Source organism: Tiliqua scincoides, chromosome 1, assembly GCF_035046505.1.
Source record: "Tiliqua scincoides isolate rTilSci1 chromosome 1, rTilSci1.hap2, whole genome shotgun sequence".
In the NCBI taxonomy this organism is placed as follows: Eukaryota; Metazoa; Chordata; class Lepidosauria; order Squamata; family Scincidae; genus Tiliqua; species Tiliqua scincoides.
The window spans coordinates 282,101,520-282,113,798 of NC_089821.1; positions in this window are offsets into that span (position 1 = coordinate 282,101,520).

Genomic DNA, 12,279 nt, shown 5'->3' on the forward strand with positions numbered 1-12,279 from the left:
AGTAGCTCAAGAATTAAAGTATTTGCTTTAAACATTCCTTGTTTGTTTGTCCATGTACCAAGCAATGTTGGTGATGGTGATGCCCTGCCCTTGCACTTGTAGGAGTGCCCATTTGCCTCTCACGTGCCTCTCACATGCTCACAGGCAGCACCATGTGAGGGGGAGATGGAGGGGGAGACAGGCAGCTGAAGAAGCTGAGGGGCACAGTCCCCCAGGCAGTCTTCAGACACAAGCCCCTTGGAAGTGGACGGGTGTGGTGCAAGGCCATGGCAATTCCAGCTCACTTCAGTGAGGCCTGTTAGGAGAACTTCCCAATAAGTCGTGAAATGGGAGGTTTTTTCCACAGCACATAGGATAGGTGGAGGACCTGATCCAGACTGAGACCTTGGTGGATGTGGGGGTTGGCTTCAGGTCCCCTGCCCCATAGTGTCTGATTTACCAAGGAAAACCAAGCACACTGGGTCCAAGGAGAGCTTGTTTGACTCTCAGTAGTTGGGTAGGCATGTTGGCCCACACAGATGTGTGCATGACATATCCACAGTGCAGACTACATGGCATGCCATGTCTCCTTTTAAGGGTTGTTTTTAATACCCAGGTCAGCACCTGGCTTTCTAGAAAGAGTTTGTTACAATTTAACAAACGGTTCCATCCCTCCCCTCAGTGGCAGGCCTAGACAGAGGCAGAGGGGCAAAAGTCCCACACGCTGTACCAGTGGGCAACATGAGGGTGGCACCACTGTGCCCGCCATGCCACCTCCTCCTCTGCCCACTGTGCCATCTTCACCTGACCTCTGGAGACATACTGCAGGCAGGTGAAGCCCTGTGTGGCATTTGGGACAGCTCCAAACACCTTCTGAGGCTTCCAGAGCAGTACTTCTGCAAAACCAGAAGTACTGTTTAAGACTGTGCAGGAAGCCTCAGAAGGTTGGAGCAGTCCTAAACACTGTGCAAGGCTCTGTGTGGTTAGGTAAGTATTTATTTTATTTATACAGGTATTTATATACCAACTTTCTTTGGTCATCAGATTTCTCGGTTTACATAGGCAGGCTGTTCTAAACCCCCTCAGGGATTTTTACAATTGAATAGTTCTAGTCTTTCATAGAACTCCTCCTTCCAGCTGGATTCCTTCCTGGTCTGGCCTCTCTCTGGCCCTTCGCCTCCCATGCTCCACTTGACGGCAACTCCTCTCTGCCAACTATGGTCAGCTCATCAGTATATCAGCGTGTCATCAGTTCTCGGGTACTTCCGGTTGTTTCGAACTGGCAACTTCAGGTCTTCAGGCATACAAGGCGGCAGGTCTACCAACTGAGCCAGACCTCCTGCCCGAGGTATCTAGGAGGAGTGGTGTGATGCGGGGTGTATGGCACTGCAGACCTGCACCCTGGGGCAACACAGGGGCCAGGTCCATAAGTGCCTTCCCTCCTCTGTTCCTCTCACAGCCTCCCTGAAGCCCAGGGGCCCATTTCTGGGGAATGTCCTCTTCACCCATGGAGTGACTTCTCTTTCACAAGTCCCATTCATTTCAATTGGGCTGCATATTCCCTGTGAACTGTTCTCCAGGTCTGCAGGGAGGGATATTTTGTATCACTGCTCTATTTGTGGTACACCACAGAGGGCTGACGAGGGGATTAGTCTGCAGGGATGGTTTGCTGAGTCCTGTGCTTGATTTGTGGGTCACCCCTTCTAACTTGGAAGTTCCTCATTGTAGAGAACAGTTCTTGGCTGGCCCTCATAATGGCCAAGCCAGTGCCACCTGCTGCAAACATCCTTCCTCTGCAGAGAATTACCCACAGAGTGAGTCTGGCTGTCTGTGTGCAGCACTGTGGACAATGCTAAGCCCGCCTGACTTTTCAAGCTGCATGGTGGAGCCAAAAAACACAGATCAGTTCAGACAACACGGACACTGCCTGACTAGTGCCATACAGTCAATGACATGTATGTTTACAGTGCGTACAAGTCCTGACCCTTCTCCTAATTTGCCTTAAAAGTTTCCCTGATCGCATGTGTTTGCATGGGGTGTTTCTATCTGAATCACTCCCCTATTTAGGTTTAGCAGTGCATGCAGACCAGTGGTATGGATGTACCAACCCCTCCCCCGTGTGCTTAGGGAAATTTACAGGGATTGTTGGGAAGCAGCTAGAAGATGGAGTGGCCATGAGCATGCAATCATGGGATGTAAATGTTGAGATGAGGAGCCAATCAGGGAGCCATCCATGAGATACACTGTTGTGATTATGGGGAACTTCAATTATCGGCACATTGGCTGGGTCAATTCATGCTCTGGTCATGAAAGAGAGACTGGATTTCATGACATGCTAAATGACTGTGCCTTAGAGCAGTTAGTCATGGAGCCAACCAGAGGGTATGAGATTATGGATTTGATATAGAGTAATATTCAGGACCTGGTTAGGGATGAAAATGTTACTCAGCTGTTGGGGAACAATGACCATGCAGCAGTCTCTTTCACTATGCATGTTGGGTGAAGAGTGCCAAGTAAATCTGACACAAAAACCAAAAGGCAGATTTTGACTCCCAAAGAAAAGACAAATGAGAATAGTTAGAAAGAAGCTGGAAGGGAAAGTAAAAATGGTCAAATCTCTCCAGAGTGCATGGAGGCTGTTTAAATTATAGTAACAGAGGTCCAGCTAAAGCATATGCCATGGAGGAAGGGCTCTTATATGTCCAGGAGTATGCCAGAACGGCTAACAAGCAGAGTTAGAGAGGCTAAAGGGCAAGGAGGCTTCCTCCCAAAAATGGAAATGTTGCCCTAATGAGGAAAATAAACTGGAACACAAACTGGCAAAAGAAATGTAAAGGGGACCAAAAAAGGCTTTGAAGAGTATATGGCCAGCTACATAAGGGGGTATAATAGCTTTTTCAAACATGGCAGAAGCAGGAAACCTGCTAGAGAAACAGTGGGCCTGCTGAATGGTGAGGGGGGAAAGGGGGACCAGAAGATTGAAGATAAATTTTATGAGTTAGGGTGCAATCCTAATCAAGTTTCCAGCACTGGCATAGCTGTGCCAGTGGGGCAGGTGCTGCATCCTGCAGCTGGGGGCAGTCATGGAGGCTTCCTCAAGGTAAGGGAATGTTTGTTTCCTTACCACAGAGTTGTATTGCCCTTACCTTGGTGCTGGAAAGTTAGTTAGGATTGCGCCCTTAATTGCATTCATCTTCACAGCAGAAGGGCTCAAGCAGATACTGATGCCTGAACTGCCCAGTCCCCGAGATGGGTGACCATAGAATTAAACCAAATATTGGTTAAGAGATGGGACATTTCAGAAGGTATTGACAAGTTAAAGCTTAACAAATTACTGGGCCAAGATGGCAACCACCTAGTCCTAGATGTTCAAAAGGAGATGAAATTGCTGAACCTCTGACTGAAATGTGTAACCTGTCCCTTAAAATGGCCAATGTGCTAGAGGTCTGGAGAATAGCTAATGTCATGCCAATTTTTTTAAAAGGAGGGAGAGAGAACCTGGGAAACTACACATCTGTGCATCAGGTAAGATAGTGGAAAGCCTGATCAAAAATAAAATCTTAGAACATAGAGAAGGACAAGCTTTGCTGAAGGAAAATTACCTTGGCTTTCATAAGGATATGTCTTGCCTCACTAATCTTTTAGAGTTCTTGGAAAAGGTCAACAGGCATGTGGATGTTTGCGAACCCTTTAATATTTTATATCTGGAGTTTCAGAAGGTGTTTGATACACCTTTGGTCACTCACCAAAGGCTCCTGGGGAAAAACCACAGTCAGAGAGTAAGAGGGTAGTACTTATGGGTTAGGAACTGATTGAAGAACAGGCAACAGAGAGTGTGCATCAACTGGCAATTTTCACAATGAAGAGAAGTGAAAAGCAGTGTACCCCAAGTTCGATGCCAGGACCAGTGCTTTTCAACTTATTCATAAATGACCTAGAGTTGGGGATAAGCAGCAAGGCAGCTAAGCTGGTGTATGACTAGAGGTGTTTGTTTTTGTTGATAATGACATAAAAACATAAAACACAAAAATACTTTCCCAGTTAGAAATAATACAGTGGCTGCATCTGATGACACTGTATTACCTCTATTATCTTTTGAAGCATTTAAAATTAATAAAAATGAGAACTTGGAATAAAAACACGTAATACTGCTTTCTGCCTTTTCATTTTTTTTCAAATTATGAAATCTGCAAAAAATAAAACCATTTTCAAACACCCCTACATATGACATTAAACTTTGGGTTTATTGAAGCGGTGGTGAAGTCCAGAAGGGATTGTAAAGAGCTCCAAAAGGATCTCTAGATCTTGGGGTGGGGGGAGATGGGCTGCAAAATGGCAGATGCACTTCCCTCTAAAGTGATGCACATTGGGGCAAGAAATCAAAATTTCACATGTATGCTGATGGGCGTCTGTGACAGATCAGGAGAGAAATTTTGGGGTGCCGGTGGACAGCTTGCTTAAAGTGTTCTTAGTTGTGGTAGCCACAAGCCATTTCCATGTTCAGGATCATTAAAAAAGGAATTGAAAATCAAGAGGCCAATATTATGCCATTGTACAAAGTGATGTTCAGGATGTGGACTCACCTCCCTGCATTACAATCTCTGCGCATGAACTGGAGGTTGTCCATGACTTTGTGTACCTTGGCTCAACGATCTCCGACACTCTTTCTCTCGATACCGAGCTAAACAAGCGCATCGGTAAAGCAGCTACCACGTTTTCCAGACTCACAAAGAGAGTCTGGTCCAACAAGAAGCTGACAGAACATACCAAGATCCAGGTCTACAGAGCTTGCGTCCTGAGTACACTTCTGTACTGCAGCGAGTCATGGACTCTTTGCTCACAACAGGAGAGGAAACTGAGCACTTTCCACATGCGCTGCCTCCGACGCATCCTCGGCATCACCTGGCAGGACAAAGTTCCAAACAACACAGTCCTGAAACGTGCTGGAATCCCTAGCATGTATGCACTGCTGAAACAGAGACGCCTGCGTTGGCTCGGTCATGTCGTGAGAATGGATGATGGCCGGATCCCAAAGGATCTCCTCTATGGAGAACTCGTGCAAGGAAAGCGCCCTACAGGTAGACCACAGCTGCGATACAAGGACATCTGCAAGAGGGATCTGAAGGCCTTAGGGATGGACCTCAACAAGCAGGAAACCCTGGCCTCTGAGCGGCCTGCTTGGAGGCAGGCTGTGCAGCATGGCCTTTCCCAGTTTGAAGAGACACTTTGCCAACAGTCTGAGGCTAAGAGGCAAAGAAGGAAGGCCCATAGCCAGGGAGACAGACCAGGGACAGACTGCACTTGCTCCCGGTGTGGAAGGGATTGTCACTCCCGGATTGGCCTTTTCAGCCACACTAGACGCTGTGCCAGAACCACCTTTCAGAGCGCGATACCATAGTCTTTCGAGACTGAAGGTTGCCAATACAAAATACAAAGTGATGGTAAGGCCACATTTGGAGTATTATGTCCAGTTCTGATCACCACATATCAAAAAGGATAGAGTGAAACTGGAAAAGGTGAGGAAGAGAGCACCCAAAATGATTAATGGGCAGGGGCACCTCCCTTATGCGGAAAGGTTATAACATTTGGGGCTGTTCAGTCTAGATTCTACAAAGAAGAACATAAGAATAGCCCTGCTGGATCAGGCCCAGGGCCCATCTAGTCCAGCTTCCTGTATCTCACAGTGTCTGAGAGATGTATAAAATTACACATTGGATGGATTCAGTGAATAGATAGAGTGGATAGAGGGAAGTTCTTTTCCCTCCCAAACAATACCAGAACCAGGGGACATCCACTAAAAGTGACTGGCAGGAGAGTTAGAACAGTTGAAAGAAAATATTTCTTTACTGAGTGCATAATTAATCTGAGGAACTCCTTACAATGACATTGCAATGGCACATTGTCTAGATGCCTTTAAAACAGAGGTTGACAGGCAAGAGACCCAGCTCCTGAACCTGCTTGTGGGAAGGAAGAGAGACCTTTTTGTCTGCACTTTGGATGGGAATAAGCTCTGTTTTGTAAGCATCTTTGTTTCCCCTTCCCCTTACAGGCAGGAGCCAAGAGGGGTGACTTGGGAAAGAGTTAACTCCTCCTGGGGGTTAAGCAGTGAATGACAACAGAAGCAGTGGAGGGACAAGTGCTGGGCCTGCTGATCAGAGCTGCAAATGATCCACTTCAAAATACAGAGGAATCTTGTTATAGCTTGGGGTGAAAAACAGTCAAGTGAAAACCTACACTGAATACGGATTCAATTCAATGCACACATCAGAAAGAGGCACCAAAGGCACAAACACCATGGAAGAAACCGGGCTAGACACAGAGGCTCTAGCACAGCTGAAGACGTTCTAGCTAGGAGTTCACAGTCTGAACAGGAGAGAGCAGCCTAGCTGTGCAAATGGCAAGAGATCCATATTCTGCAAGCTTTGTCACCATAATGCAACACTTGCAGGGCAGTAACCTTCACCTGGGTGTTCAGAATGGATTGCCCTCCATTCTGATGCTTGCGTTCTGGGGTATCTGGATTCCAGCACTCAGAGGAGCTGCTGAAGAGCTATTCAGAGACTGTGCACTGGGTTGCTGCACACCAACAGGGCTCCACTGGAACAGGAACTCAAAGCCAACATCATGGCCACTTTCTAGAGAGGAGTGACAAGTGATGAACAAGAATGTCCCTGACAGTGGGGGCAGACGGATTTGTCAGAGGAGGGGGAGGGAGAACAGGAAGACCCAGAAAGAAGAGGAACCTTTCAGGAGGTGCCTACAATCACAGGATTGACTTATGGTGCAATCCTAGGCCAAAAGTCTGCCAACATCACTGGTGTGTTGGCACAACATCCATCACCATCATCTCCTAAGCCTGTCCAGCAAAAAAGGTGAGGGGGAAACAAGACCCTAGGCAACACCACTCTGACATAGCCCTCCCATAGTCTGTGGAAACCCCGACATACCTCATCAATCATAGAGTAATGGTCTGACATCAGGCCACACCTCCCAAATCTCAATGGCAGTGGCCACAGAAGCACCACTATGGTGAATAAAGCAGGGGGCAGGTGCAGGACCAATCAGCGGCCACTGCTGAAATGACACCCCTTCTAGCAGTCCCTAGTGCCACAGTGACAATCACCACCAACCATGGGGAGATGCCCCAATGACACCCCCTACACACACACACACACACACCTCTCAAAGATACTGGACCAACCCATGCACTTCATTGTGGTACAGGCAACAAGGAGGCAAAAGCAGAGAACAGTTAGGTATCCCAGCACCCAGAGGTCATGTGCCCTTCAGTCACTCATGCTAACTCACACTTCCAGGAAATACCTCATTGAGTACCACAGCACAAGGGATGGAAGATGCCAGCCATGTGAAATTAACACGCAAGTCTTTCTGCAAGTCTCCCAGCTGAAAAGAACCCTGAAGTAATAAACAACTAGGATTGTATTGGCAACCTTCAGTCTCGAAAGACTATGGTATCACGCTCTGAAAGGTGGTTCTAGCACAGCGTCAAGTGTGGCTGAAAAGGCCAATCCGGGAGTGACAATTCCTTCCACACTGGGAGCAAGTGCAGTCTGTCCCTGGTCTGTCTCCCTGGCTATGGGCCTTCCTTCTTTGCCTCTTTGCCTCAGACTGTTGGCAAAGTGTCTCTTCAAACTGGGAAAGGCCATGCTGCACAGCCTGCCTCCAAGCGGGACGCTCAGAGGCCAGGGTTTCCCACTTGTTGAGGTCCATCCCTAAGGCCTTCAGATCCCTCTTGCAGATGTCCTTGTATCGCAGCTGTGGTCTACCTGTAGGGTGCTTTCCTTGCACGAGTTCTCCATAGAGGAGATCCTTTGGGATCCGGCCATCGTCCATTCTCACGACATGACCGAGCCAACGCAGGCGTCTCTGTTTCAGCAGTGCATACATGCTAGGGATTCCAGCACGTTCCAGGACTGTGTTGTTTGGAACTTTGTCCTGCCAGGTGATGCCGAGGATGCGTCGGAGGCAGCGCATGTGGAAAGCGCTCAGTTTCCTCTCCTGTTGTGAGCGAAGAGTCCATGACTCGCTGCAGTACAGAAGTGTACTCAGGACGCAAGCTCTGTAGACCTGGATCTTGGTATGTTCCGTCAGCTTCTTGTTGGACCAGACTCTCTTTGTGAGTCTGGAAAATGTGGTAGCTGCTTTACCGATGCGCTTGTTTAGCTCGGTATCGAGAGAAAGAGTGTCGGAGATCGTTGAGCCAAGGTACACAAAGTCATGGACAACCTCCAGTTCATGCGCAGAGATTGTAATGCAGGGAGGTGAGTCCACATCCTGAACCATGACCTGTGTTTTCTTTAGGCTCATCGTCAGTCCAAAATCTTGGCAGGCCTTGCTAAAACGATCCATGAGCTGCTGGAGATCTTTGGCAGTGTGGGTAGTGACAGCTGTATCGTTGGCAAAGAGGAAGTCACGAAGACAATTCAGCTGGACTTTGGACTTTACTCTCAGTCTGGAGAGGTTGAAGAAACAACTAGGATAGGAAGATAGGATCTCTATCTAGTAGCAAAGAGATAACAAGCGTGAACAGGTCAAAGCTTTTATTGCACAGCCTGATAGACAGAGCAGCTTCTGAAAGAGAAACACACAGCTAGGGCTGCCAACCACAGCCTCCCAGCAGGGCTTCGGTGCTATTTACCCCTGCTAATTGGGTAAGAGGCACTTTTTTTAAGTGGGTGCTCCTTTTTTTAGCAGGGGGAGAGTAACTGGCCCACCTCACCCCAGCACTGTCTGTTCTAGTGGCTGTCTGCTGGTATTCATTTGCATCTTTTTAGATTGTGAGCCCTTTTGGGACAGGGAGCCATTTAGTTATTTGGTTATTTGATTTTTCTCTGTAAACTGCTTTGTGAACTTCTAGTTGAAAAGCAGTATATAAATACTGTTAATAATAATTAATAATATTGCAAGTTATTCAACAGACAGCCACATTAACAGGTATCACTGAGGTCTGGTTGCACTGGTTGGCTCACTGTCTGTCATGGAGTTTGCAAAGCCCCACTGGAACAAGCAGGTCAGTAACCTTAGCAGGCAGCAGCTCGGTTCACTCTGGTCACTACATGCATGCATGCAGGCTGTGGGTTTATCCTGGGGTCTGTATGGTGTATTAGCCCATAGGACAGTGGAGTGGGGCATTGTGGCTCAGAGCATTATTTTTCCTCCCATGGGGGTTCCGTTAGCATTTTGTGAGAAATTACTGTTCTGCTCCCTCTGGCCTTTTGAAAAACAAAAGGGCTCCAGATGAGTGTTTGACCAGCAATGGCAATGATTGGAGTCCCTGGTATTCACTGGAGACAGCAGACACTTCCTGCTCTGAAGTTACAAAAGGACAAAAGGAAGGCATGGTTAGGCATGGTTAGGCACAAAAGGACAAAAGGAAGGCATGTTGATAGCAAAGACATATGAGATGATACTGAAGGGCCAGTATTTGGTGTGTGTGGAGGGAGGGGTTAGAGACAGAGATGCAGTCTTCAATTCCCTTCCCTCCATTGCTTTCCTGAGTGGGGTGGTGAAGGTTCAATTTGGGTGTTTGTGTGTGGAGTTCCTGTAATAAAGATTCAGAGAAGGTGAGTGTTAACAAAGTATCTTGCCACGTATGCCGCAACATATATACTGGTATTAAAAGGGCAGCAGGCTGTTGGTGCAAAGTATCCATTCTCATTCTCCAGACCATGTCACACTCTGCATCCTGGTCTCCCTGGCAGGAGCTTTAGTGTGTGTGTGGGGGGGGGGGGGTTGGAGTGTTGTGATTGGCTGCTTCCTATAGCCCAGGGGTGCTCAATAGGTGGATAGCTATCTACCGGTAGATCGCGAGGCAAAATGAGTAGATCACGGAGCCCTGTCTCTCCAAACTGTTAATATGTCAGTTTCATCTAGTGACTAGACGAAACTGACATATTTAGCTGACACTAAACTGACACTGAAACTGACACTTTAGCTGCTCTTCAGGCATGCAGCAACAAAACTGACGAAACTGACTAGACTCCAGCAGGGGCTCCATACATTAAAGGGGGTGTCTGTCAGACGCTTCCTTCCCCCCTGGTAGATCTCCGGGCCTTGCTGGGTTTCAAAGTAGCTCTCGAGCCAAAAAATTGTGAGCACCCCTGCTATAGCCTATATATCCTGTGCCCCTCTGTAGGAAAGCGGGTGGAGTGGAGTAGATCCCAGGCGGTGAGATTTCCCAGTGTTGTTTTCTTTCTCCATTGCTTCCCGTGGCAGCGATTTTCAGCTTTTTTCATCTCATGGCACACTGACAAGGCACTAAAATTGTCAGGGCACCACATCAGTCTTTTGACACTTGACAAGGCACACTATGCTGCTGGTGGGGGGCTCACATCCCCAATGGCCCTACTAATAAATGACCCTTCCCAAAACTCCCATGGCATACCTGTGGACCATTTGCGACACACCAATGTGCCACGGCACATTGGTTGAAAATCGCTGTCCCATGATTTTTGAAGTTCATACTCTTAGGAACAAATCGGTGTTCTGGGTGCATGAGCAGGAGGACAGGAGTAATCAAAAGGAAAAGAGATGGTAAATGCCAGGGGTTGTTCCAGTCACCCCATGCCTGTCATCTGCAAATCACTCACGCTGGGGTAGCATGTTTGCCTGCAGGCTAGGCCCTCTGCAGATTGTTCCTCATTCTGCAGGGATCAGAGAGAAACAGCAAGAGATCGCCACTGCCACAGAAAACCAGCTCCTCACAGGCTGACTCCAAATGAAATTCACTTTACAAACCCTGACCTGGTTCAGTCATGAGGTGCTGCTGGGAGACAAGGGAGCAGGACAGAGGCAGCAGGAGGACCCTGTGAGAGGTTTTTCTTCCAAGAAAAAGATTTGCACTCCTTCTGATCCAAAGTAAAGCAGCTGTTGCTCTTTTCAGTCTTTTCAAGTCTGCGTTCTAATCTATCGTATTCAACAGATGACAGTGAGTATCAAGGGAGCAAGTTGCAAAGGAGATAAAATGGTATCTTTTAATAGGCCAGTGCCAGTTCTGGGAAGCTGGCCTGACAGGTTCCTACATGACACACTTAAGTTGTCCCAGTACAAGCAGTGGCATAGCCAGGGACAGATTCATTGGGAGACCATGGGTGCATGGCCCTACCCAAACTGTCTGCCAGTAGGCAAGGGCGTCTACTGGTCTGGGAAGCAAAATCTGCAGGGCAAGATTGGCTGGAATGAAAAATGAAGGCGAGTTTGGCTGGAATGGGAGCCCAGGTCTACCCAGTCAGTAGACCTGGGCTCCTGCCTGTCCTTAAAGTCCAGGGCTATCCAGCTGGTAAATCTGGGCTCCCGCCTGGGCTCTTACCTGTCCTTGGAGCCCAGATCTACTAACTGGGTAGACCTGAGCCCTCACTTGTCTTTGGAGCCCAAGTCTACCAGCTGGGTAGACCTGGGCTGCCATTCCATTCCATTCCAGCCAATCTCGCTTGTGCCTGCCCAGTGGGCGTTCCCCTCATGCCCGATTTTGCTACCTTGTGCTCTTGCCAAGGCTAGGTGGGAGCTCAGGTCTACCCACTTGGTTGACCTGGGCTCTGGAGTTGGTAGTGCTCATAGCCTCTCCAGATACAAACACTGGCTCCGCCCCTGATCGTAGCTAGAGGGGATGCAAAACACCAAGGGTACAATCCTAACCAGGTCTACTCAAAAGTAAGTCCTATTTTGTTCAATGGGGCTTACTCTCAGGAAAGTAGGGTAAGTCTTGCAGAGAACCCTAGCGTGCAAGAGAACCTCACTGCAGCGTGCAAGGGGCCCCTCCTCTCCCATTCCAGGCGGAGGCATTCGCTCCCCCTGCTTGGAATGGGGAGGGAGAGGGGCCCCTCTTACGCTGCGGTGAGGCTCCCTGCAAAACTTAGCGCTTTCTTCGCACCCCCTCTGGCTACGCCACTGGGCACAAGCTACTGTCAGCCGGCCAGACTGCAGAGGCCCTGCAGCGCAGTAGGAAAGGAGATCGCGGGCTGCTCCGAGGATTCTCGCCAGCAGGTGCCAAGAACCCCATCAGGGAAGCGGAGCACACACGGAGGCTTCATCAGACAGCTGGTTCGCAAACGGGGAGCGCGTGGTGGGAGGTGGGACCCGCACCCGCACCCGGGGCCTGTGCAACCGCAAGACGCTGCAAGGGAAGCGCGCGCACCCGCCTGTCTCAGCTGCGGCGCGGCTCCCGCCTCCCCCGGGCAGTGCCGATTTGCATGCTGCCCGGGGAGCCAATCAGAGCGGGGCCGCCGTGCGCCTCAGCCAGTGGCCGCGGAGGGCGGCCGGGACTGGGTGCGGGAAGGCGCG